Source organism: Lichenostomus cassidix, chromosome 13 (assembly GCF_008360975.1).
Source record: "Lichenostomus cassidix isolate B80296 chromosome 13, HeHo_3.0, whole genome shotgun sequence".
NCBI lineage: Eukaryota > Metazoa > Chordata > Aves > Passeriformes > Meliphagidae > Lichenostomus > Lichenostomus cassidix.
Genome location: NC_139494.1, coordinates 6,535,117 through 6,557,607, shown reverse-complemented (window position 1 = coordinate 6,557,607; position 22,491 = coordinate 6,535,117). Strand labels below are relative to the sequence as shown.

The 22,491-nt window shown below is 46.1% G+C and overlaps 2 long non-coding RNA genes across 2 annotated transcripts; both read right to left on the bottom strand.

The window, feature by feature from the left end:
• Window positions 1-5,635: 5,635 nt before the first annotated feature.
• On the bottom strand, window positions 5,636-10,958 carry LOC146431133 (uncharacterized). Its single transcript, XR_014854871.1, has 4 exons — window positions 10,243-10,958; window positions 8,728-8,827; window positions 7,324-7,687; window positions 5,636-6,515 (listed from the first exon to the last, which is right to left on the bottom strand). It is a non-coding gene; the product is annotated as an uncharacterized LOC146431133 (long non-coding RNA).
• A 416-nt stretch (window positions 10,959-11,374) lies between these two features.
• Window positions 11,375-12,486, bottom strand: LOC146431132 (uncharacterized). The gene is made up of 2 exons (XR_014854872.1): window positions 12,257-12,486; window positions 11,375-11,888 (listed from the first exon to the last, which is right to left on the bottom strand). It is a non-coding gene; the product is annotated as an uncharacterized LOC146431132 (long non-coding RNA).
• Window positions 12,487-22,491: the final 10,005 nt, after the last annotated feature.

The following is a 22,491-nucleotide window of genomic DNA, read 5'->3' as shown; positions in this document are numbered from 1 at the left end:
ACATTGCTGCAGTGTGCTCAGCAGCTGGTTTGCTCGCTTTCTGCACACAGCCGGAGAGCAGCAGAGCTTGTCCGGAGCTAAAACGCGCTTTAGGGCGAGAAAGCCGCGAAGGGCTCACTTCAGCCGGGGAAGGCTGCTTGCGGAGGGGGGTATTGGAAGAAAGCCTTCTCTTCACCTGCTCTTACTGGGACAGCTCTATCTCCTGCAGATATGCATATCTGAAGTCGTGGCAAGCTCCTTTTCGTTCCTTTTAGCTGCACCTTATGCCCCTCAGTGCAAAAGCTGCCAGGAGCTTGCTGAAGCAGAAAGAAGCATTGTGAGCACATTGTGGCTGAAAAGCAGCATTCTGGTGTAATTTGAACGAGTTCTGACACGAACACTGCTGCAGTGTGCTCAGCAGCTGGTTTGCTCGCTTTCTGCACACAGCCGGAGAGCAGCAGAGCTTGTCCGGAGCTAAAACGCGCTTTAGGGCGAGAAAGCCGCGAAGGGCTCACTTCAGCCGGGGAAGGCTGCTTGCGGAGGGGTGTATTGGAAGAAAGCCTTCTCTTCACCTGCTTTACTGGGACAGCTCTATCTCCTGCAGATATACATATCTGAAGTCGTGGCAAGCTCCTTTCGTTCCTTTTAGCTGCACCTTATGCCCCTCAGTGCAAAAGCTGCCAGGAGCTTGCTGAAGCAGAAAGAAGCATTGTGAGCACATTGTGGCTGAAAAGCAGCATTCTGGTGAAATTTGAACGAGTTCTGACACGAACACTGCTGCAGTGTGCTCAGCAGCTGGTTTGCTCGCTTTCTGCACACAGCCGGAGAGCAGCAGAGCTTGTCGGAGCTAAAACGCGCTTTAGGGCGAGAAAGCCGCGAAGGGCTCACTTCAGCCGGGGAAGGCTGCTTGCGGAGGGGGGTATTGGAAGAAAGCCTTCTCTTCACCTGCTTCTTACTGGGACAACTCTATCTCGTGCAGATATGCATATCTGAAGTCGTGGCAAGCTCCTTTTCGTTCCTTTTAGCTGCACCTTATGCCCCTCAGTGCAAAAGCTGCCAGGAGCTTGCTGAAGCAGAAAGAAGCATTGTGAGCACATTGTGGCTGAAAAGCAGCATTCTGGTGTAATTTGAACGAGTTCTGACACGAACACTGCTGCAGTGTGCTCAGCAGCTGGTTTGCTCGCTTTCTGCACACAGCCGGAGAGCAGCAGAGCTTGTCCGGAGCTAAAACGCGCTTTAGGGCGAGAAAGCCGCGAAGGGCTCACTTCAGCCGGGGAAGGCTGCTTGCGGAGGGGGGTATTGGAAGAAAGCCTTCTCTTCACCGGCTTCTTACTGGGACAGCTATATCTCGTGCAGATATGCATATCTGAAGTCGTGGCAAGCTCCTTTTCGTTCCTTTTAGCTGCACCTTATGCCCCTCAGTGCAAAAGCTGCCAGGAGCTTGCTGAAGCAGAAAGAAGCATTGTGAGCACATTGTGGCTGAAAAGCAGCATTCTGGTGTAATTTGAACGAGTTCTGACACGAACACTGCTGCAGTGTGCTCAGCAGCTGGTTTGCTCGCTTTCTGCACACAGCCGGAGAGCAGCAGAGCTTGTCCGGAGCTAAAACGCGCTTTAGGGCGAGAAAGCCGCGAAGGGCTCACTTCAGCCGGGGAAGGCTGCTTGCGGAGGGGGGTATTGGAAGAAAGCCTTCTCTTCACCTGCTTCCTTCTGGGACAGCTATATCTCCTGCAGATATGCATATCTGAAGTCGTGGCAAGCTCCTTTTCGTTCCTTTTAGCTGCACCTTATGCCCCTCAGTGCAAAAGCTGCCAGGAGCTTGCTGAAGCAGAAAGAAGCATTGTGAGCACATTGTGGCTGAAAAGCAGCATTCTGGTGTAATTTGAACGAGTTCTGACACGAACCCTGCTGCAGTGTGCTCAGCCGCTGGTTTGCTCGCTTTCTGCGCACAGCCGGAGAGCAGCAGAGCTTGTCCGGAGCTAAAGCGCGCTTTAGGGCGAGAAAGCCGCGAAGGGCTCACTTCAGCCGGGGAAGGCTGCTTGCGGAGGGGGGTACTGGAAGAAAGCCTTCTCTTCACCTGCTTCCTTCTGGGACTGCTATATCTCCTGCAGATATGCTTATCTGAAGTCGTGGCAAGCTCCTTTTCGTTCCTTTTAGCTGCACCTTATGCCCCTCAGTGCAAATGCTGCCAGGAGCTTGCTGAAGCAGAAACAAGCATTCTGAGCACATTGTGGCTGAAAAGCAGCATTCTGGTGTAATTTGAACGAGTTCTGACACGAACACTGCTGCAGTGTGCTCAGCAGCTGGTTTGCTCGCTTTCTGCACACAGCCGGAGAGCAGCAGAGCTTCTCCGGAGCTAAAGCGCGCTTTAGGGCGAGATAGCCGCGAAGGGCTCACTTCAGCCGGGGAAGGCTGCTTGCGGAGGGGGGTATTGGAAGAAAGCCTTCTCTTCACCTGCTTCCTTCTGGGACAGCTATATCTCCTGCAGATATGCATATCTGAAGTCGTGGCAAGCTCCTTTTCGTTCCTTTTAGCTGCACCTTATGCCCCTCAGTGCAAACGCTGCCAGGAGCTTGCTGAAGCAGAAAGAAGCATTGCGAGCACATTGTGGCTGAAAAGCAGCATTCTGGTGTAATTTGAACGAGTTCTGACACGAACACTGCTGCAGTGTGCTCAGCCGCTGGTTTGCTCGCTTTCTGCACACAGCCGGAGAGCAGCAGAGCTTCTGCTTGCGCTGGTACAGAGCAACTGTCCTGTGCCTCCTATTGCTGGTGTGTGACGAAGGCTTTGCACTTGTTCCCTGGCATCCATTTTGAATATTTTGAGAAAACCTTCTTCCATAGTTGGCCTTATCCTGGACACTGGTCTCTGGGCATGTGTGGCCTGCCACGTGTAGTTTGGCATATCTCCTAAAGAATGAAGGGTCACACAGGCGGGTTGCAAGAAGGGACGAGGTGTGTGGACTTGCATAAAAGACAGCTCTGGTGTGACTGAATTCCGAAGATCTTCCCCGCCGTGAGATGACATCGATTGACGCAGAGGCAGAGGAGCGCCTTCTGGACGGAACCCTCAGAGACGCTGGATGTCTGTGGAGCCGCGGTGATAGCTATACGACTTGTTTTCTTCCTTTTTCTCCCTGTCTTTGCCAGCCTTTCTCTCTCTTTCTATCGCAGGCCGCTTTATGGGCTAAATTGATAAAGTCCCTCTTTGGACTGAAATTTAATTCCCTTGACTTGTTGAATTCTGTTGTGCTTTTTTCTTCTTTTTGCACTCGGAGATCATAGCTGGTACGAACCATCCCGCGTCGGCTTCTAAGTGGACTGTGACAGGCACCTGGGTGACACCAAATCCTGCCCAGCACGCGGTGTGTTCCTGCAGCCTCGTGTGCCTTGGCATAGGTGGGGAAGTGTATGGGATACAGAACCTGCCCACTGCCTGCATTTTTTGAAAATCCAGTGCATTTCCTTGTCTCCTTGGGATGTTCCTGTTCTCCTTGGGCAATATGCAGTTAGGTTCCAGGGGTGTGGGGAGAGGAAAAACCCTGAAACCATTTCTTGCCTGGAAAAATATCCCCTTCTTTCCAGCACAACTTGAGTGCTCTTTCCTCCTGTCTCATCCCTTTTTTCTGGGAGTGAAGACAGAAAATGTGGCTAAACCAACCTTTCTATGACTTGTTGATTGGGAGCGCTTTAGCTCAATGTTCTATTCATGCTGTCTTTGAATGCAATTATGGATTGGAATTCCACAGGAAATTCTAGATGAATGATAGAAGAAGGAGAATTCAGTAAGAAGTGAAAACGGGCTGTGCCTGAAATGGCCCTGGTTATTTCTGAAGGAGATTGAGATGGCTGTGTATATCCATGCGGTGTGTTGTTTGCGAGATAAATTGCATGGTCAGAGGCTAGTAATCAGAGCCTCCCAATACTTTGAGGGTGCTGGAGGGTGTTTTGATTCGAAAGTATTTGATTCTTTTTTCTACTATTGCACTATCAGAAATCTGCTGGATTATTAGGCTGAGAACATTCTGGTTTCTCTTGACGGTGTTTGAAAGATCTGCCAAGGTTCTGGCAAAAGGTTTCTGCCTGTTGCTAAGCTCACCATGTTCTTGTATTTTGTGTGATTTGCTGTAGATCCCAGTTGGAATACTCAGTAGATGAAAGAATGAAGCCCCTTGTCTCTCACAAGGGTCACGGAAGAGATTCCTGTTCAAGCTGATCCAGTGGCTCTGTAGAGCTTTTCAAACGACTACACTCCGCATAAATCCAAACCTAAGTTTTAAAATCAAGAGTCCTTTCTTTATACATTCCTTTCTCTTTTTGTAAATAATGAAGAGGAAAAGGTACATCATGCTTTGTGAAAACCAGATTTGAAAATGATTTTCTGGAAGTTAGATTGGGCCTTGAAGTGAGTTGCTCATCCGTGCTCTCGAAATGCATGTATTAAGGCCAAGAAAGGAAGCCATTGTAGAATGAAGTTAAACCAACGCACACTGGAAAGCAGCGTTGACTGCCAGAATCAGTCAATTCTTGTTGACCGTGAGGGTTTCTGCAGCCCGGGCTTTGGAAATGCCTGCATCTGTCAGATGCCCCACTCACTCAGACCTGATCAAGACGAATGATTTGTTTTTCTCCTTCAGGAGGAACATCCATGTGAGTATTGCTTTTGTTTGTGGCGGTGTCCAAACGATTGTTGTGAAATGCGGCAATGGGAGTCGACACAGGCACAGGCAACTGGAGCAACCACAAATCCAGGGCAAAGAGTAACTTTATTTCCGTACCCCACTAAGCAGTTCCTGTATCATGAAAGGATGTGGAATATGGAGGTAATTCTTTCTTGTAAGCACACTTACTTTGGGATACCATCCTTCTCTCCACACTTTCATTTGAAAGGCAGCTACCAGCCTCCATCTCTTCTTTTGCAAGGCAGAAAAGTGTTTCTCTAAGAAACCACCAAGTTTTCTAAAAGGAACCAAAATAACTTACAACTGTATTTAAAATAAAAATAACATACAGATCTTTTGCGTTGACCAATAGGAAAAAAAAAGAAAAGAACAAAAGTGTTTCTAAGGCTTCAAAAGAGCAAAGAACTTTGAACTCTTTACATCCCGGAGAGCCTGGTAAGGCACTTTGGCTTCCAGTCTGGGTCACTGTAAATTGTGTCTGATGCGGTGTATAAGGTCAGGCAGGGTGTTGGTCACTTCAGCTGTTTTTTTCCTCAGCAGAAAAGCGTGGAAGAAGGGCAGGAAGAGAGAAAACCTTTGGTTGGATTCATCCAACAGGGACATGTGGCAGAGGACGGTCAATGACTGGAGTGACTTTGCTCCAAGAGGACCGGCAAAGCCTTTTGAATTTCAGCAGCTGCCTCCTTAGGGGGAGGATTTTTACGGCCTTTCAGCCCTTCAGCCAGGCACACGATGTTTATTTTCTTTTGCAAGCTTGCCAATAGATGGTGGCAATGCATCCCCTTGCCCAGAGGGTGTCACGAAACTTTGTGTTTGATGGAAAATGACACTGCAAAGGCCACTTGGGACGGCAGGTTACAGCTTCTGAGCATTCCCCACTGCTTGCAACACAGGACAGCACAACATTTGTAAGGACTAAAGTGTACAATAAAAAAAGTAGCAGAAATTCTAGGAATTTTGCTGGCAAATCCAGGCCCAGCAGGGAGTCAACAGTTCAAGTGCTGCTCAGCTCTAGCCAACTGACTCAGCAGGTGCTGCCCTGACTGGGCAGGTCTCCCCCATGTCTCCCTCTCTCTTTGCTCCCGAAAGAAGTGCTGATGATCAGGGAAGCAAAAGTCGGGGAGCTGCAGGGCCACTTCTGCCTGGTGGCTTCAGAAACTGCAGGCAGGGCTGCGAACCAAACACTTCCTGTTCAAACTTGAGGTCTTCTTGTCTTGTCTTCTTGTGGGAAAGGTGTCACCGGGAAAGGATTCTTCTCATCCCCCGAGGATCCCTGAAAAACCAGGGAGAGAATGCTGCTCAGAGAGAGATGCACAAACCAATTCCAAATCTGGGCTTCCCTAAATGTCAAGAGAAAATGTTCATTTGTCCTAGGCATAGTCTATTCGCCAGGCTCTCCCCTCCTGCCTTCTTCCCCAACAATCCCTCCACTAATGGAAATGGAACCTTGACTTCTCAGCTGGCAGCTCACAATGCTTAGCTCCATTCAGCTTTTCCCAGGCACAGAGGAATTCAGCAGCAGGTGTCCTTGCTCAGTGCCTAGGAGAGTAGTGAGGGCTGCAAGCAGGAAAACGATGAGGGAAAAGCAAGCAGTTAGAAGGCAGCTACTACAGCGTGCACACTCTGGCCTAACACACACAGCCCCCAAACATGCCAGAGCCCACACCCAGAGCCATCAGTAAACAGCCATGGAATCCAACTTTAGAACCTGGAAATGCAAAGCTGCAAGGCTCACCAACAAGTTTGTCAGCAAACTAGAAAACCTTAGGCCCAGGCTGCAGCCAAAGCCACAGGTTTGTTGTTTCTTCTTTTTCAACAAACACCCGTTGTTTTTAGAACCACACTCCTTTTGACACCTGTCACGGTCCACTCATGAGCAGACGCGTGATGGTTCATACCAGCTATGATCTCAGAGTGCAAAAAGGAAAAGAAAACACAAAATGCAACAAGTCAAGGGAGTTAAATTTGAATCCAAGGGGGAACTTTATTAATTTGGCCTGTAAAGCGGCCTGCGATAGAGAAAGAAAGGGAGAAAATTGGGAAAAGATGGGGAGGAAAGGGAAGGAAAGGGGCTATAGCTACCACCACGGGTCCACAGACGTCCGGCGTCCCTGGCGTCCCGTCCAGTTGGCGTTCCTTGGCCTCTGCAAAGATCGATGTGATCTTTCGGTGGGGAAGATCTTCAGAGTTCAGCCACTCCAGAGTTGTCTTTTATGCTAGTCCATACACCTGGTCCCTCCTTGCCAGCCGCCTTTGCTCCCCCTTAATTCTTGTGGAGATTTGCCAATCTCCACTTGGCAGGGTCAAGGGAGGAGTGTCCGAGGCATGGTCGGCAGGTTTTTCACAATGGGTGTCAGGGCAACGGGTGCAAAGCCTTCGTCACATACCCACATTGGCAGTCACAAGGCCTTTGTTCTGTATCAACTCAGGCAGGTGCAAAGTCTTCGTTCTGTACCACCTTAGGCAGGTACAAAGCATTAGCTCCGTATCAGCTTTAGGTAGGCACAAAGCATTCGTTCCGTACTACCTTAGGCGGGCACAAAGCATTCGCTCCGCACCAGCTTTAGGTAAGTACAAAGCATTCTCTGCGTGAGTCCTGCACCTGTAATTTCTGATGAGAAATGTTGAGACAGAACTCGATTCTTGGATCGACCCTTACAACACCCACCAATCTTGTCTTGGCACTTGCCTACAACCAGAAATGGTTCCTTATCTGGGAGAATGTTTCTGAAGAGAATCACACAGCACGCGGGGCTTGCAGGGAAGCTCCCCCCAGGTCTCCTGGATGCCAGTGTTGATGCCCTTCGATAGTTCCTTGTGATATTCCTCCACTTTCCTGTCCTTGGATAACAAAGGATCCTGGTTTCTGGCAGGGTTATCCGTGGCAGGCAGGTTGTCAGTGTCTCCGTTCTGGCTCTATTTTTGCTTGTGGTGCTAGAGCTTGTGCAGTAGTTGTGCAGTAGTCATGCCTGGCAGTGGTGGCAGCACCACATTGTTCGTCTTCATTTGGAATGAAGCTTTTGGTGCTCTGCACAAGAGAAGCAAATCCATTCTTATGATGTACATACAATGGAGGGATTTCCTAAAAACTTGGCTACATCCTGAAGCAATTCTTGCCAGTGTCCCAACTAGACAACGCTTCCAATGTTGAGAGGCATCAAGTGAGCAGTAAGAGAGACTTTGAAAGTGGCAGAGACTTTCACATTTAATAGTAGAGCGGCCTAGCAGTTTTCTGATCATCTGAAATGAGCATGACCGGGGCACTCTGGCAACAATGAGCAGAACCAAACAGCTCTCAACCTTGTTTCACCACTGCTCATTGACATAAGTTTTAGTCAGCTTCTCCAAGTTTCCAAGAACACACCAAGCAATGAAGCCCAGCTCATGGACTGCAGCATCAGAAGAGAAGGAAATGAAGTAAAACCTAGTGAGAAGGCTCAGGTGTGATGCTGCACTTCTTGCCCGACTCTGCTGTGCACAGGTCATTGCCCTGCCCTCTTTCAGCGCCCACTTTTCCCATGCTTTGCTCTCTACTCCCTGTACACGTGCTCTCCAGCGTCTCTGTCTTGGCACCGCTGATGCTGCACAGAGGACTATTTGACACAGACCACAGCACCATCCCCAACCCGATCAAGAGCCCTCTCTCCTCCAAAACACCTCCCATCCTTCCCATTCCAAAAGCCAGCACATGACTAAAACAGCTGCTCATTTTCCCTGAGAAAAAGGGAGGAAGGAACTCCAGAATTCAAGCTCTTCCATTCCTACGGCAGTTGCAATATCTCTTCCCCCAGCTCCACGTCAGCCCCAACGCCTCTGGGCTTGAGGATGATGTCAGCTTCTAGGGCTAGACTCCCTAGCCTTACCCATCTGCACCTACAGAGCTGCTTTCTACACTGCTTGCTTCCAGCATGTAAAGACCAATCTGCAGCATTTGAAGTTGCAGAAGGCACATGATGTTAGAAACTACCTCTCGAGTATCACAACAGGAGATACAGTTCTTTGTCCCAGCCGTCCAAAGAAAGACTTAGATTTACACATCTTTCTGACATCCCACCGCTGCATACTCACTTCAATTTCTTGCAGTCTTTGTTTGCTGGAGGCTGAAATCATTTGGTTGGGTTTCTTTCAATTCTTTTGTCTTCCTGGGAGTATCCCCCTTGTCTTCTCTCTAACACAGGAAGAAAGACAAAAGGAAAAAGAAAATCCCTCAGGCCTTGAAAGTTCCCCTCAAGTACAGAGCAATACAACTCAGCAGCTGCTTTGTCCAAAGGCTTGGGGGCATTCCAGGGAAAAAGGTGGCAAGAAATCCAACGATGTGACTTGCACGTCTTGTGGGCCTTGAGTACTGATGCAAACAGGGAAGCTGTGTCCCAGTCCAGGCAGGAGAAGCCCTGGACTGGGGCCTCTGCAACCTTGTTAATGGGATAAAACCCCCAAAACACCACAGCAATCCAACTCATCTAGATCATTCACAAATTCTAGATGTTTCTTTCTTATGCAGAGAATTCTTGAAAGACTTCCTGTGAGAAAAGCTTTCTGCACACTGAGTAACTCCATCAGAATGTGATTGCCATATGAAATTTTCTCAGCCAAATAGATCCGATTCATCAAAAAAAGTCAAAATCAACTCATCACTTGGAAGACAAAAATCATCAAGATGCTGAAAAATAATCACCATCAGGTGATTTTTTTCCTGAGATCAGATGCCTGCAGCTCACTTGCTCTACCTACCTGTGCTCTGCATCATCTTCTTTTGCCTCTGGTTGTTCCACTGCAAATCTACAGCAAAAATTTTTCTGAGAAAAGAGGGAATTGCCTATCAAATTTCTCTTGAGGAGAGCTCTCAACCACAGCAGTAATGTTTGCTGCCTTCCCTAATCAGAGACACCATACCTATTGCCCAGCTTCTTTCCCACCTGAGCCAGTCACCCAGTCTGAACTTCTACAAACATTGGAAATCAAAGCTGAGCTTCACACATTCACCTCCACTCCCTGCAATAGTAAAGCTTTCAAGTGTTCTACTTTTGGGATTAACAACCTGGATTGATTTCATTTTTTTGAATCACCTAAGCTATTTTCCTTCATGCATACGTCCAGCATTTCCCACTCCGTGCGTGTACTCAACGGGAACACAAATTTGTGTAGCCCAAATGTGACTAAGGACTAATGGTTCCACACAGCAGAAGGCTGCACTTGAACTGAAAATCGGTCTCACAAATCCTACTCCTGTGCTACAATGGGAAAATACCAATTTCTTTTGGAAGTACATGTTTCTAGCGAAGTTCTGTGAGAGAGAAAGGAAAAAACCCAACAAACACCAAAATGTCCATCTGGAATTTTACCATGGCCTGGGGGTCTACTTGTGGATTCCAGTCTGAATCATAGAGAATTACAACATCAGCAGTAGCCAGATTGATTCCAAGACCTCCTGCTCATGTGCTCAATATGAACACAAATTTGGAGCCGTCAGGATCGTTGAATGCATTCATGGAAGCCTAACTACATGAAAAGAACATATCAGTTGAACCAAATGTTTTTACAAGTAGTATTTGACTTCAACACAATACTTCAAATTGTAAATACCTGTCATTTGTTGTGAGGAGTTTTTCCATCCAGTCTGCAATATTCATCATTCCTCCACATACAGTCATCTTCCAAGATATCTAGGACTCTTGACATCTGACTGAAGAGAAGAACCCCTGAGCCTGTTTGGGTAGAAAGGTTTCTTCTGCTTTCACCAAAACATAAGAGTTAACAAACTCTGTAAGTCTGCACTACTAGAAAAGGAAGGAGGGCAGTTCTGTGGACTAAGAAGAAAAGTAGTTCAAATTTCAGACCCCAAACTACAATGCAGCGGTACACAATGTGCAGCTGCTGCTCTCACAGCTATGGAACATGTTTGCTTTACTCTGATATGTCCCTGTGTATGGCTGCCTTTTTTTCCCTTTGGTTTTGTGTTGTCCTCCTCAACAAAATGTTCCCAGACACAGCAGAGTAAGATGGTAACACAACTACAAAAACATCATCAAGCAGAAAGAATAAAAATTTGCAGTAATTGGTTTGCATTCAAGATGTCTAGAAATAAAGTCAGTTCTTCTCAGAGGCTTGTCATTTTACTTACCTGCCAAGAACAACTTCAAAGAAAAATTCTGTAAACCTTTAGTAATTTGTGCATACATACACAACCATTTCCGGTCTACTGGAGAAATTGAAGTCAATCACAAAGTTTCTACTTCCCCCTACTTTCTCTTCATGTGTTTCTTGTTTTGGGGTTTTTTTGGGGGGAAGGGTTTGTTGTTGTTGTTTAGGTTTTGGGGCTTTTTGTTTGTTTGGTTTCTTTGTGGGGTTTTTTGTTGTTTGTTTTTTTGGGGTTTTTTTGTCCTTTGGACTCACAGGCTAAAAATGAACTCTTTTGTTGAAGATGATAATTTGGTTTGAGACCAGGCCAGTATTAATTACAACACCTCTTCAATAAGCCTGATAGAAGGCAGAAAGCAGGCTCAAAAAGACACAGTAACCACTGAATTGTTTGATCCTTGGTCTTGAGTTATACGGCCACAGCTCCTAGGATAATACCTAGATACAAAACACAGGTTACCTTGCTATTACTAAAGGCTGAGGTTTGGATATGGTTTTGTTTTTCTGCCAAGTGTCCCCAGTCACAGACTTACCTCCAACTCCTTTAGCAAAGTTACTTCAGTAAGCATACTCAAAGTCAGATGAGTTAAAATTTTATTCCAGAGTCAAAAACTTTGTGGCAAGTGAGTTCTACAGTAAAGCATTTCAGAGCTTTCGCCCTACTATCAAAGAACATTAAAACAACAGAAGAGCTCCCCACATGACTGAGTGTTTCTAGAATACAATGAAAAAATTCAGGTGCTGCACAAAACCACATCCAGCAAGAAAGGCAAATATTTCACAAAGGATTGACATTAACCCTGCATGAGGGCTCTGAATCTGAAAGGGGCCCAAAGCGAAAATCAAAGGTAGAGCTAAAATAAAAGACAATGACATTTCAAACAACTAATAACAATAAGAAAGCAAAACTAAAGACAGGGTGAAAGGAAGTCTCTACGCTCTCAATTAGCTTAGATGAAAAAAAGGGATGAAAAAAAAATCAAAACACCTCATCAAAAAAAGCCATAATGGACAAAGGTGGCATTATGAAAGGAAGAAAAATAATCCTGCCTAAAGTGTTATGCTGGAAAGGCGGCAAAGAAAATGGGTGCCTTCTCTTCGCCTGCATCCTTCTGGGACAGCCATATCTGCTTGAGAGATATACATGTGTGAAGTCGTGGCAAGCTCCTTTTCGTTCCTTTTAGCTGCACCTTATGCCCCTCAGTGCAAATGCTGCCAGCAGCTTGCTGAAGCAGAAACAAGCATTCTGAGCACAATTTGGCTGAAAAGCAGCATTTCTGGTGCACTTGGGCCAAGTTGTGAATGAACCCTGCTGCAGTGTGCTCAGCCGCTGGTTTGCTCGCTTTCTGCGCACAGCCGGAGAGCAGCAGAGCTTCTCCGGAGCTAAAACGCGCTTTAGGGCGAGAAAGCCGCGAAGGGCTCACTTCAGCCAGGGAAGGCTGCGTGCGGAGGGGGGTACAGGAAGAACGCCTTCTCTTTGCCTGCTTCCTTCTGGGACAACTATATCTCCTGCAGATATGCATATCTGAAGTCGTGGCAAGCTCCTTTTCGTTCCTTTTAGCTGCACCTTATGCCCCTCAGTGCAAATGCTGCCGGAAGCTTGCTGAAGCAGAAACAAGCATTGTGAGCACAGTGTGGTTGAAAAGCAGTTTTCTGGTGCACTTGGGCCAAGCTGTGAATGAACCCTGCTGCAGTCTGCTGAGAGAAAGGTTTGTTCGCTCTCTGCGCACAGCCGGAGAGCAGCAGAGCTTCTCCAGAGCTAAAGCGCGCTTTAGGGCGAGAAAGCCGCGAACAGCTCTTTTCAGCCGGGGAAGGCTGCGAAAAGAGGGGGTGGATGATGTCGGGGGTAAGTACATTTAGAATTTCTTCCCATTCCTGTTACTAAGCAACAAATAGTTGGATGTTTAGAGCGATCAAGTCTTTTGTAAAAGACAAAATGTCGGCTTGGGCAGGCCAGAGTAAGGGAAGAGCCGGCCCTTGGAACGGGCTCTCTCGTGGTTCAGACGCGGAGGGGACAGCTCTTTGCTTTTTGGCTGCGACCAGAGGACATACAACTGTGCCTGGTTTTTCTCTTCTCCTGGCTGGGTGAGCTTTCGTTCAACCTTTCTCCCCACGGGGAAGGGCACGTTTCCCCGGGCTGCGTTTTTCTCGCAGCTGCTGCCAGGAGAGTCCGGCTGCCTCTGCTGCCTGCCCCTGCCCTCTGCCGCACTAGACCGCGGCATCTGCTGTGACTGCAGAAATCCTTGCTGCCTTGCTGGCTGGCCCGGGAGAGAGCCAGCGCCTGCCCCTGCTGCCCTGCTTTCTTGCTGCTCCGAGGTGCCTTGCCTCCCTGCACGTTTCTCTGCCTGCCCGCCATTACAGCTGCCTGAGGCTGACCTGACCCTGCGCCACAGCGCCACCTGCAGCCGCCCGGGAGTCATCGCACATGCCCTGCCCAGCTGGGAGCTCAACAGCGCCCCTGCTGCTTGCGACCATGATTACACCACACAGGAAAAGGCTCAGCAGCTCACAAGTCATCTGCTATTGGTTTTCTGGTTCTAGTTGTGGTTGCTGTTATTGTTATTGCTTGTTTATAGATACTAGTAAAGAACTGATATTCCTTTTTTCCCATAGCTTTGCCTGAAAGCCCTTGATTTACAAAATTAAATAATTCGGAGGGAGGGAAAAAATCACATTCTCTGTCCCAAGGGAGGGTTCAAACTCTCTTGGCAGACACCTGTCTTTCAAACCAAGACAGGGGGTTACTGGAAGAACGCCTTCTCTTCGCCTGCTTCCCTCAGGGACAGCTCTATCTCGTGCAGATATGCATATCTGAAGTCGTGGCAAGCTCCTTTTCGTTCCTTCTCGCTGCACCTTATGCCCCTCAGTGTAAATGCTGCTGGAAGCTTGCTGAAGCAGAAACAAACATTCTGAGCACATTGTGGCTGAAAAGCAGCTTTCTGGTGAAATTTGGCCAAGTTGTGAACGAACCCTGCTGCAGTGTGCTCAGCCACAAGTTTGTTCGCTCTCTGCGCACAGCCGGAGAGCAGCAAAGCTTGTCCGGCCCTGAACGTTTCCGGATTATGCTTGAGCAGACAGTCAATTAGAAGTATTAAAACCTAGCTAGGCACAAGGTCAAGATGAATTATATATTTCAATATTCTTGCAGGAGTGGGAAGAGAAATATTTTGAGCAGCAGGTGCTTTGCAACAATAGAGGTTCAGAAGATGAGCGTAGGTCTGAAGAACAGAAAATTAACCAACATGGCCTTGTTTGCTAATGAAGACAGCAGGAAAGAAAGAGTTTGTGAATAGGAGAATGATCCAAATTAAAGCAAAACATATACAGGATATCACACAGAGGAATATTTTCTCAATGTAAAGCTTAAGGAAAAAAAAGAGGTCCCAAGTCTGTGCATGACTGTTCCAAGTCTTTAGCAGATTGTTAGCTCCAACAAAAATGCAACTGTGTACACTGATGACAGTGATACACAAACGCAACAAATAGTGGAAGAAAAAAAAATGCAGCGCGATACATTAAAAGTACAAGATAATCAGAACCCATAAACAAAAGTTCTCCATCTGAGAAAAAATGCATTACTGTAAATTAAGATATACTTAACTCGGTAGCTAAAACGTTAAAATGTGTCATATTATTCTTATCTTTTCATGCAAACAAGATGCAAATACTGTAGGAGCAAAGCTCTACCACACACTGTCTGGGACCACTCTGCCGCAGCAGCGCTTGTCTCAGCCAACACAAGGCTTGCACACTCCCTAAGAGAACTGTGCACTGCAACCTGGCTTGTAAAAGCACAAAAGGAATACAACATATCCAGTCCATGGGAACTGGATGCACAACACTTGTTTGAACCTTTACTTGTGCTTTTGATATCCCCTCTCCTCATTACCTTCTGTGCAATTAAGTGGGGAGCTTTGCACAATGCTCTCCTCCCTCCTGCTGAGAACTCGTTTGTTTATCAGGAGGAAAGTTCAGCTTCCAGAAACCTGGTTCACCCAACTGTGCCATGGGGGCATCCCTGTAAGTGCCTGTATATCCCACAGATATACAGGCACTAGAGGATTCGCTTCTGGAGTTAATGTTAAACTAATGCAGAGCAAAGGAGAAGAGCAGTTTAAAAATAAGAAGTCCAAACAAAAGCAGGGGAACTATAAAAACACTGGCTCTGGGCCTCTCCAGGACAAAGCAGAGGAGTCTTATTTCCCCCTCTCTTTGGGGCAATACAGGTGCAGTTGGACGGAAGTTCAGCAAAATATCAACCTTTGTACTCAGGCTTTCTTTTGTTCATATTTTAGTTACAGATCTCACACTATGATTGGGGGATTTTTTGTTTGATTTTTGAAGAGGACTTCCAGTAGGAAGAGATATAACACAGAAAGCTGAGAGTATGGCAGTGACTAAAAGGGGCAATATAGGAAACAGAACAAATACGGAACAGATGAAAAATGCAAGGTCATGTTTTTAACAGTTTAGTGAAAGGCTCAGAGACATCATTTAGGCCACCAGGGTACACTGCAGGTGGATCTCTGGGCCACTGGCCCTGCAGCCCCTTATCCCTGGCTCTGGGGCTGGGCTTGGCTGCAGTGTGGGCTCAGCTCTAGGATGGGGCTCCAGGAGAGGCTCAGTGGGGAAGAGCTGTGGGCAAACTCCCTGGGCCTTTGCCCCCAGATCTGACTGTGGGCACTGCCAGGCCCCTCTCCCTGCCAGCTGGGCACAGGCTGTGCCCAATGCCTGAGGAGCTCAGTCTGCCTTCCCCATGGGCAGCTCCTCTGGTTTCTCCCAGAGCAGAGAAAAAAGAAGGCCCATAGGAAAACCAAAGCCTGTAGGTTGGGTGAGATCAGAGAAATAACTTACATTTCCCTTCTTGAGTCTTAATGGTGGCTATTTTGACTTTTTCTTTCTAAAGTATGTATTTTACTGATAATTTATTAAAGGACAAAGCATAGCATTAGGCACCAGTGAACTTCTAATAGAAGCAGAAGGACTAGGAGAAGATTGAGAACACTGCAGGATTGTAAATCTGATCTCAGCGGCAGAAAATGCATGGAGAACAATTATGCACACAGAACATTTAGATGTATGTAATTGCTTAAGGGGAGTCAGCATGGATCCTGGGAAAGAAGATTAGGCAAGACAAATGTGCTCGGCAGCTCTGAGTAGGCAGGACAGCTAGAGTGGATATCATTTATCTGGATTATGGGGAGGGAAGGGAAAATTTCTTAATCCTACATAAACTGAAAGATGACTCATTTTCAAAGTCCATAAACATACCTTGAGAAAAGAAAGCTGGTGGACTGGATCATGGCAGGTAGAGACAACAGGCATAATGTAACACTATTACAAAAATTCCCCATCTGATTTTCAGAGACCACTTAGTGAACCCCTGAGGCTTTATGTTTCTCTCAATTGCATGTAAGTAATCCCAACTGGCATTAGGAGTTTCCTAATATAACCTGAGTCATGGCAGCAGTTTCAGTGGCAGAGCCTGTGTTCACCTGTGAATATGCACTGTCACAGAAGTTAGGGACACAGGAAGGGGCCCGGCCTGCCAGCAAGGACCCTGGCAGTAACTGAGTCACCCATTTTTGGATGTGGTGGGATCTGTTTTAAGACCATGTGTTACATTAACTCAGGGATGGAAAGCACAGGATCTACCACAACTTGCAGGGCCTCCATTTTAATTTTCATTTCCATCTCCAGGAGCCATTCTTATGATTTCACTTTTATTCTCCACATGAAACATTTTAGAGCTTAACTCAGAGCAGAGCAAGGACATTTTCACTTTAGAATGTATGTGTGGGCTATAAAACTCTTCACAGATCAGACTCCAGTGTGTTTTTGGTATCTCCAGTCAGAGTTGTGGACACCCATCCAAGTCACCTAACTGGTGCAGTGCCACCACTTCAGGGCAGGTATCCAGCACTCCTCAGGGATCAAAGCCAACTCAAGTCACTTCAAAAGCTCATTTTCATTCTGCACTGAAGGCTTCACCCAGTTTACACAGAGGAATTAAATTGGTGATAGTACCTTTCACCGGTGACAGCCTCGTTTTCTAGTTCTCAAGTACAAAGGGAGCTGTTTCATGGGTGCTTCTGGCACTGGGATAAAATATTTAAATACACTCACTACCTGCTTCGTGTTGCCCAGACTGTAACATGGTGAGCACTGCTGTTGCAGTTGTGCTTCACCATCATTTTCCTACATGAAGCTACATTTTTTGTACTAACAAACCCTCAGGTCTGAAGCCAGACACATTTTTGCCCCCCAAACTGTGCTGCAGCGATGAGTTAAAATAGAACAACTCTGCAGGACTGTTTTGCCCATTTTTCCCTTGTGGAAATGAAGCCCCGGGATGTACACAACCACCAGCACAGCAGAGCTGAGGAGAGACTCAGATCCCCTCACACGGAGGTGTTGAGAGGCCTGAAATGACACCGCCCGGCCGAGGGAGGAATTGCTGCTTGTTAAGGTAAGTGCTGTGCTCTGTTTCGAGGTTTTAGGAGTATAATGGCTTAAGGTGGTCCCTTCGAAGTGGTCTTGAGGAGTTGTTTGGGTTTTTTCCTGATATTTAAATACTTGAGAGCTGCCCAAGTTGTGAGCTGAGCGCAGGGAGGTGTGGAGCTCCGTGTGGAGCAGGTAGGCCCTGGATGTCCCTGGACTGAGGGAGGGACAGCTCTGCCTCCTGCTTCACTGCTTTCTTTACTAGAACAGTGTAGTTCTTGCAGGAATCCCAGGTAATGCACGTCCTGGTCTGAGTCCATGTGTTTTATTGTGCTTTTTAATGGAACCATCTATTTTTGTGGGCAGTGAGTTCCATAACTCTTCACAGGTGTTTTGCACTAATAGATCATCTACTTTGCTCGCTCCCTGCATTTACCCTTATTTAGATCAAGTAAGTAAAACCAAAAAGATTCCTGAAGACTTCAGGGTCATTATGATGTCAGTACTCAGCCACAGCTGTGAAGGTTTTAGTGCTTGAGGTGATGTGCATGGAACTGTGGATGAAGCTTCCAGGTGGTAGTTACACACCTTTTGTAGTTGAAGGCCAAGTATCCAGCAGCTATTTTCATTTTGGTTTTGTGCTGGAAAGAGGCTACAGAATGGAGAGTTATAAACTATCTTCATCTCTTCCTTCTCCTGGGGAAAAACTTCACCTCTTTTCTGCGGCCTTGTTCCCTCAGCTGAGTGCAGTCAGCTCAGTGCCTACAGAAAAGAGTGGCTGTTCTTTGAGCCTGCTCCTTTTCCCTACAAAAGGAAGAATTAATGCAGGGTATATGTTAAAGTCTTTTAGTGAAACCTTAAGTAGTGCAGTTTAACACGTGATAAAGATGTGAGCAGCCTGTGCTACACTAGGGGTGGAATCTGTGCAAACCCCTAGTGTCTATCAGGACACCAGAGCTCCAGGTGCTGCCTGAGGAGGAGGAAGCCTATTCTAGTGCCTGGCCCCAGTGCAAGAGCAGGCACAGAGGAATTCCTAGAGGAATCCCCTAAACTTCTTCTTGAGACCAGCCCATCCTGGAAAGTTTGCTATCTCCATAAATATCTGTAACGCTTTCGTTGTGAAAAAGCTATGATTTTTATGTGTCTTGTGGTGGGGTTGTTGTTGTTTGTTAGTTTTGGGGATGTTCCTGATTCTGTTACTTTGTTTCTTTTTCTGTTTGTTTCTGGGTTTTTGTTTGCTCGTTTGGATTGCCATCTTCTTTAATTAAAGCTCTTTGTGCACTGTGAAAAGATGGAATAGACTGAAACTGAAGCAAGGCAGCAAAGGCAGTTTGCAATAACCTTTCATCGTTGAGTTGCCAATTTGCTCAAGAATCTGTGTTTGGGAGCTGTGGTGTTGTCTTTGACGTTAGGACCTGTCTGAGGCTGAGAGCCCCTGCCTGTGACCAGAGCTTGTTTGTGCTGCTGCCACAACAGTGTTTAGAGATGAGGAGATTATGAGGGACAATTCCCGTGCCTGTGGCCATCAGCCAAACACACAGTGGTCAGCAATGAGGATAGGCTAGTGGCAAATTTCCATGTGTGCGGCACTTCACCAAACACACCACCAGTCAGCCATAAGAACGGGATACCAGGGAATGCCAATTAGACAAACCCTGCTGTGGTCGGTGCCGGGTGGATTGCAGGGTGAATTCCCAGTTTGGGGCGATTATCCAAACCCTGCTGTGGTCAGTGCCGGGTGGATCGCCGGGTGAATTCCCAGTTTGGGGCGATTATCCAAACCCTACTGTGGTCAGTGCCGGGTGGATCGCCGGGTGAATTCCCAGTTTGGGGCGATTATCCAAACCCTGCTGTGGTCAGTGCCGGGTGGATCGCCGGGTGAATTCCCAGTTTGGGGCGATTATCCAAACCCTGCTGTGGTCAGTGCCGGGTGGATCGCCGGGTGAATTCCCAGTTTGGGGCGATTATCCAAACCCTGCTGTGGTCGGTGCTGGGTGGATCATGGGTTGCATTCCCCGTTGGCGGCCGCTGGAGGGCGCTGCTGCCCGCGTGGTGCTCGAGCCCTTTCCCGGTTATTGCAGGCAGAGGGAATTTCGCCTTTGCCGGGGGAAAATGATGAGCGCTTAAAAATTCATAATGTTTATTATTTCTTCATGTGTTTACTCTGATGCAAGCGGCCAAGTAGCTGATTTATCTTCATTTGTCAATTTGATGGGCACGTGCTAATTGCGTGAGTAGGGTGCTCGTTTCCCTGCTGGCGTACACCTTGTACAATAGGTGATACTTAGTGGTGCACGTCGCTTGCTGGGTGCTGCCTGACAAACCTGTCATTAAGATTTCAGCTGTGCTTTTCTACAGGCAGAGTAAAATGGCTGGAGGCAATAGGATCATTTTGGGCGGGGTGGGGGGGTGGAGTGGAGTGGTAATGAGTTTACTTGCTCCTTTTGTGCTGGATGGCTGACAAGCAGTAACAATGCCCAAAGTCTGAAAGTTTGTGTGTCATCAAGCATGATGTTACATTGTAGTTTTCTCACCTGGTAAGAAAATCCTGAACACAATGGTTTGGGAGTTTTCTTGTAAAATATACTGTGGGAAAAACTCTACAGGATTTTAGTTTTGTTTATCTAGCTTAAATATAAACAATCTCATTTTCATAATGTGTGAATTTTCTCTGTTTTAAATGGAGTGTTCATCTGTTTCGTTTGGAAGTGTCAGTTATTAATGTATGATGACAGACAGAAGTGCATTAATAAAGCAGTCAGGAACAAAATGCCAGGGCCTTCTCGTTCTGTCTCTTGACACCCTGGAAATCCTAGTGTTTAGTTTGCACTTACTAGAGCAGATTGCACAAGTATTGAAAAGAAATGCACTTAATCCTGAAATGCACTTTTGACCCCTTGTCTTTGACCCTGACACACATGTTGGCATTGGAAATAAAATTCTGGCAGTTTTGCTTGGTTCAGTAAAGACAAGTTTGCAGAGACAGACAGGAAATCCATTCCTACTCTGTAGATTTATCACAAAAATGCCAAAAGCAAACAACAAAGCAAGTTTGCTTTACTGGAAACAAACTCACACCTTTGCTCTTTCAAAGATCCTGTTAACAAGTTAAAGCCATGGCTCAGACTGTCTTTCTTCTTAAACTACCAATCTATAGGTGCTGCCTGAAGGCACTTGCAAAGGAAAAGAGCAGGAGATATCCTGCTGCTATCACGGTCTAACAGAAGCACTTGATGTTCTGAATACTGGATGATTGTGCTTCAGTAGTCTGAGAGCCTGGAGAGCTGAAGCTGAAGTGGTGGCACAGGTGTGCTGTCACCAGCAAAGTCATTGCTCTGCCTAGGAAAGCTCCAATTGAAGTTACCCAGGCCAATACAAATCTTTCTGCTGCAAAGTGCATTCCCAATAAACCTGTTAATGGGCTATATCATAAAAAGATTCCCAAAAGGTCAGTTGAAATGACTCTTGATGTTATCTTCCTCAAAGGCTCTGCCCACGCTTGGAATAGAGTTGTGTTTGAACATGATGTTGAGGCACAGTTTGAGTTCAGCTCTTGCTGTTCCATTGGCAGCCTGGCAAGAGCTTGGATGAGATGTTAGAAGCTGACTTTTCTTCTTGGAGGAGGAGGGGAAGGTTTTGAATTTTATTTGATTTAAACAAGGTGCTGTGAGGCACAAGTAGATTTTTGTTTTCCTTTTTTTTTCCTCCCCCTGTAATGTTGCTGGGTTTGTGCTAAATATTTCTCTGTGTTAGAGGATGACACAAAATTCATCTTGGATTGCTTTTAAGACTGTTGTCAGCATGGTTTTCCTTCTCACAATAGACCCAATCTCTGTTTGGAAAGGACAGAATAAAATAAAATCATTACAGACTATGAAACAGACCTAGCAATGAAAGTGTGTTATGAGCACATGACAAGAAATTGCTCCTGTCTCATGAGGGGTGTGAAAGTTAATGCACAGAAGGAAGAAAGTGATGAAGGAGTAAATCTGTAGATTTGTTATGCTGGCTAGAAAGTGAATACAATAAGTTTGTAGTAGAATTGGGAAGAAAAAACAAGTGTTTTGGTTTCCAGTCCTGTGCTCTGTTTGCTGGCAATGATGGATTTGTATTTTGGCACTCTAAGAAAGTGGTACATGGAGGTGACTTGTTAGGATTGCTGATAACTTGCCAGGTTTCCACTGAGCACTGTTGTTGTACAGTTTCTGGTGTGAAACTCCATTTTAAATATACAAACAGATATACTAAAAAGAAATAAAAATTCCTCTTTTTCTTTTCTGTCCAGGAAAATGCTGTTAACACCTTTTTCAAGCTGTTTCCTCTTTCCAGAAGATGTTTTTACAGTCAGTGAAGTAGGCAGCATGGTGTAGTCAGGATACCAAAAAGAAGCTCCAACTTCTTATCCATGGAAGTTGCTGATGGCTGCTTCTTACTTTGCATTACCTCTCGCTGGCTGGTTCTGCATCATCACTCCCTTGTGTGGGTGTGTTTATTTCATTCTCTGTCATGACATGGACTTTTTTATTTGCAATGAAAGATCACCTACAAATATAATGAAAAGGAAAGAGTATTGTTACAATGCCTCATCTAAACATTCGCTCAAGAACAGGTGCCTTATCTTTAAAATCCTCTTGATGGCACCGAAGCCTTAGATATACACACTCAGAGCGCTTTCTTTCGGGTACTAAATCCTATTATCTGGGTTAGCTCATCTGTATTCAAAAGATCAATGTTGCATTATTACAAAGATCCTTTCAAGTGTAAAAAGGATGGCACTTCATTACAGAAAGTAAAAGAAACTAATCAAACTTTCTTGGTGAAATCATTGACTTTTTAAAGTAAAGGGCAAATTTAAGAATTTGAAAGTCCGAAATGTAAGAGTCTTACAGCTGAGGCTCTGTGCTGCTCTAACCTAAATCTCCTGTAACACAGTCCTTGGATTTTCATATAATGTGGAGAAGAAAGTGGCGTGATGTGATGCTCCTGATGGCTTCTGGTGAAACCGTTACCATTTGCCCTGCTGAAATCTGATCTTCTATGTTGCTTCGAAAACATCTAAAGTGCAAAGAGGCTGTTTATATGAAAGAACAGATGAGATAATCTCTTTGTTGAGGATAGTTAGGCTGTGTCTTAGCACTGTACAGATATCCAGTTAGCCTGAAATCATAGTGTGTTTAACTTGAGTCCTTGTCTAGGTTGTCATTTAGGGTTGTGCAACTTGTCATAACAAATAATCAGCTATTTTTTCCCTTC